Raw genomic sequence first — 5394 nt, 5'->3', positions numbered from 1 at the left:
GCGTTATTTGTCCCAACGTGACACTTTTTTTTTATCGAGCGACAGGAGAAAACTCCCAGCAAAACTCATTATGTGACAGAAGAGACTAGGCCTACAGCAAAACTCACAATGTGAAATAAGATACCAAACCTACAGCAGAACTCGCGGTGTGAAAGAAGAGGCTAGGCCTGTAGCAGGACTCAAAATGTGAAAAAAGAGACTACGCCTACAGTAAAACTCACAAAGTGAAAGAAGATACTAGATCTACAGCAAAACTCACGGTGTGAAAGAAGATACTTGCTCTATTGTTTACAGGAGAACTCACAATGTGAAAGAAGAGACTATGCCAACAGCAGAACTCTTAAAGTGAAAGAAGATACTAGATCTAGACCTGCACGACTACACGTACTTACCCAAGACTAGGAGGCGTCAAAGAAAAGAAAAAGTCATACTTGTATCGTCGCTGAAATATTTGTAGCAATAACTGTCACGTTTCCAACCCCAAATGAGAAGAGCAACCATTAAGCAAATTACAGTAACTCTTTCCGTCTCCAATCACAGTACACACTAATACAGTAACGCTGTAACTCTCCACGGCAAAGAGGTTAATACTAAATCCAACCTCTTTGCACGACTGGCACATATAAGTACAGTATCTCTCACAGTCTCAACAAGTACACGCACGTACAGTAACTCTGTCAGTCTCCACTAGTACACATAAGTACAGTAACTCTGTCAGTCTCCACTCACAGTACACACAAGTACAGTAACTCTGTTAGTTTCCACTCACAGTACACACAAGTACAGTAACTCTGCCAGTCTCCACTCACAGTACAAACAAGTACAGTAACTCTGTCAGTCTCCACTCACAGTACACATAAGTACAGTAACTCTGTCAGTCTCCACTAGTACACATAAGTACAGTAACTCTGTCAGTCTCCACTCACAGTACACATAAGTATAGTAACTCTGTCAGTCTCCACTAGTACACATAAGTACAGTAACTCTGTCAGTCTCCACTAGTACACACAAGTACAGTAACTCTGTCAGTCTCCACTCACAGTACACACAAGTACAGTAACTCTATCAGTCTCCACTCACAGTACACGCAAGTACAGTAACTCTGTCAGTCTCCACTCACAGTACACACAAGTACAGTAACTCTGTCAGTCTCCACTCACAGTACACACAAGTACAGTAACTCTGTCAATCTCCACCGCAAAGAGGTTATATAAATATAGTACTACTACTAGCTGGGTACCCTGGTCGACGAACGGACTCAATAGGATCGATCGTCAAGTCATAGTGGGATCAGTACGTTTTTTTTTAATTCGAAGGTTAAGTGGTTCGGAAGTTTTAGGCAACCAAAGAGACGAACTTTCACAATTTTATATATATATATATATATATATATATATATATATATATATATATATATATATATATATATATATAAAATATATACTCTTTAAAAAAAAGAAACTTGACATCTTTTAAATTTTGAATATTAGGAAACGCAAAACAAAATTGTAAATATTAGGGACAGAGTTTTGTAAAGGATCTAGAGATGTAGCCAAAACACCAATAATCATGTTCAGTGAATATCAAAACGTCTGTATAGGCGTGTTTGTACTGAATCCGTAATGTCTGCTCGGACCATCTCCTCCGGTACACCAGGAGCACTTTCTAATGCAAAATAATGGACTGCAATTCAGCATTCTGTAACCTCCCTCACAGCCGTATAAAACGCCACAACAACCACGGCTCACACAGTCCATGTACACCACCGTAGACAACTGAAAAATGCCAAGGTTGACTGATGCTGAACGCAATATAGCAATCTGACGATTGGAAGTAGGGGTAGCTCAGCAAGCCGTTTCAAGGCACTTTGGCGTGTCTAGACAGACCATTGCTGCGTTCTAAACGCGATTCAACAACACCCAAAGTGATAATGACATGCCTAGGTCAGGTCGATCCAGGATCACTACTGCGGCCCAGGATCATTATATCCGTGTGCGCCACCTCCGAGATCGAACCGCAACAGCAACGTCTACAACTGCTCAAATACCTGGACATGAAAGAATTTCTGACCAGAGAGTCCGCAATCGTCCCAGAGAGGCAAGACTCTTTGCTCGAAGACCAGTTCGACGTAACCTGTTGACCATATACCACGTGGCAAAACGGCTCCAGTGGTGCCAGCACAGAGTGACGAGTGACAGGTATAGGGATGAAATCCTACAGCCTCATGTTGTTCCATGCATACCTGAACGTTAATGGTGGCATTTTGCAGCAGGACACCACTAGTCCGCATGGGTATTTGGAGACTTCTGGCGTGCCAAAAACATTCCGACTCTACCATGACCTGCGCGTTCACCGGATTTGTTTACAATCGTACACCTATGGGATGAGTTGGATCGACGGGTATGACAGAGGAATCCGCCACCTCAGACACTTCCAGAACTCCTTGTGGCTCTTCAACATGAGTGACAAACCACCCCACAACATGTTATTGCAAACTTGATTGCATCCATGAGTTCCCGATACCGAGCAGTGATCAAAGCAAATTGTGCTCATACCAGGTACTGGCTTTTTGTGTACCCCATCTGTTTACAAGCCTGTGAGGACATTCGGTTTGTTCAACAGGGTTAACGTTTCAAGCGAGTGTATAGTTATCCTCAGCCAGGATATTTATTGGGTTCGCTATATTAAAAAATTCAGTTTCAAAAGCCGGTACTTACAAATACAGTAACTCTTTCAGTCTCCACTCACAGTACACATAAGTTCTCTCGTGCCGGGCTCTCCTGGCCAAGAGGTTCAGGTGTTCGCCTCTCATTCAATAGGTCCCGGGTTCGAATCCGGATACCGACGGTAAATTTTCTTCTCTTAACTTTTCTCCTTTCATATCCTTTTCTACTCTCTAACAATGTACTGTCGTATGTTTTTGTCCCCACTTTCTGCCCTTACCCACTCACCTCCTTTGCCCCCTCCTCTAGGCTCCTGACTCTTTCTGCAGCCTTTCTACTGATTCTCCTTGGCTCCTTGTTACTGCTGTCTTTCAGCCACACCTCTGATCTTGTGGTAGGTAAGATCTACACATAGCCTTTTCGGATTAGGGTGAAAAATCTCGGAGGTCCCGTGTGCAAGTTGCGCACGTTAAAGATCCCTTGATGGTCCAAAATCGATAAGAGTAGGCTTCGGAGGCCACCTGGGCCAAATTCAAAATTTCCTACCAACTGAAAATGTTTGGTGTGTCCCACGCGCTCATATTATGAACTCATGCAGTTGCGAGCGCCGTAAATCACTTACCGAAAAACAAACCCAAAGCTACTCCCCCCAACCCCCCCCCAAAAAAAAAACAAAAAAACAAAAACAAAAAACAAAAACAACAACAACAACAACAACCCAAAACAAAACGAAAAAGAAACCCCCCATCAAGTACAATGACCCTGTCAGTCCCCACCAGTATACGACCCAGAGTTGTCTCGCCTCACGGCCTGTGAGAACAATCGGGCCCTGTGCCAAGTTATTCTTGAGCACGCATCCGCATAACAATTTTAATAGGCACTGACAGTAACAGCGGACGTTATCTGAGCCACATCATGTCAACCGAGCAGAATTCATTTACCATCTTTTTTTTCATTTCTCCCGCGGGTGGTTGGAGGCTGCCACTCGATTGTCCTACTTTTTTGGACCGTCCTTTCGTTGTTGTTTTTTTTCATTCTGTGTTCCGTCCCTTTTTGTCCACGACGAAATGGCCGTTATTGTGTCGATTTGCTTTCCTTTACAAAAAACTCCAACCCAAACTGACGCCATCAAGTGAGTGTGAAAAAATGTGGTTTCTAAATAGACTGTTGAGAATTTCGGGGAGGGAATGGAAATCAATTAATGAGATACCGTTGTGCTGAAGAAAGAAGCCCACTTGAAGCGTTCGCTAACAAAAAACAGTCAATTAGGAAGAGACCGATGCAGTTTCTGGGACACTTGGATAGACATAAGGGCCTTGAAAATGTTGTCATCCCTTTAAAAGAAAGGCAAAAAAAGAGGAGAGGCAGGCAAAGAACAGATTACATAGAGATAGAGAACTTGAATAGATGGGTGACAGAGGAAAGGCAATGAATTACAGGTTTTCTGAGAGTATACGTGCAGAGAAACGTGTGGCTCTGTTTCAGATCTAGGACTTGATATTCAATGATAGGAGAGTGCCAATGCTGTCCTTGTCTGTCTGTCTGTCTGCCTGTTTGTCGGTCTGTCTGTCTGTCCGTCTGTTTGTTTGTCAGACGGCTTGTCTACTTTTTTCTCCGTGAAGAAGAGAAAAGCGGTGAAGGGAAAACATTACATAACAAGAGGCTCGTGTCTCTGACAGAGGATGGTTGGAGGGTGTCACCGGTGGGTCCTATTTCTTTTCTTTCCCTCTTTTGTTTCTGTCTTTGTAGGTGGTTGGGGGGGCGCCACTGGTATGTCGTACTTCTTTTTTATCATCTGTTATTTCTGTCTGTGAACAGGTGGCTGGACAGTATCACTGGTAGGTAGTTCCTTTTTCTATTATTTCTTTCTGTTGTTTCTGGTTTCTGTCTGTGTGAGTGACAAAGGGTGTTGCTTGTAAGTCCTATTTCTTTTTCCCTCTATCTTTTCCGTATGCGTGAGTGATAAAAGGGCGTAGCTGAGAAGTCCTACTTCTGTTCTCTCCCATTGTTGTTTCCGTCCACCTGTCTCGCTTTTCCCCTGCCCCAACAGACCGTTACCGATTTCACGTGCACTTTTTTCCTCAAACCAAGTCATGTACGCATTCTCGTAGGGCTGGGCAATGAGTCGCTTTAGCAAAATCCGGATACCATCTTACTGCACCTCTTCGGCAAATAATATGATAGGAACCGCTTCGACAAATGGGTTAGAACCACTTCGACAAGCGGGTAGCATCATTTCAACAAATGGGTGCACCCACATCGGCAAACGAGTCAGGAAAACAGGAGTTAAGGGTTTGATTTCAGATAATATTTCATTGAGAATTATCCGGTTATCCTATAGATTATCCGGATTTTGCCCACCTCTACTTTCTGGTTGCGTGACCTTGGTCATGGGTGTGGTTTATTTGCCCGTCTCAGTACAGGTCCCTCAGTTTCTTATTGGCGAATAAACAGTCTTTGCTTGTTCTTCAACATTGTCCAATAACAGCAGCCGAACAATAGAGAGAACAGAATACGATCGCATAATGTATGCACACCTGAGTATGCACATACACGGAGCCAAACTAGCTGGAGACTGCAGAGGGGACAACAACTAGGCCATTTTGACTTCGCATGTCAAACAACAGATCCATCACGAGAAGGTTCTACTATCAACACCATCTCCCTCTTTCCCTTCCTCTCCCCCCTCCCCTCTCTCCTCTTCTTCTTTCCTTCTTTTTTCTTTTCTCCC

This window comes from Aplysia californica, unplaced genomic scaffold (genome assembly GCF_000002075.1).
Source record: "Aplysia californica isolate F4 #8 unplaced genomic scaffold, AplCal3.0 scaffold00031, whole genome shotgun sequence".
Taxonomy (NCBI): Eukaryota; Metazoa; Mollusca; class Gastropoda; order Aplysiida; family Aplysiidae; genus Aplysia; species Aplysia californica.
Note: the sequence above shows the minus strand (reverse complement) of the source record.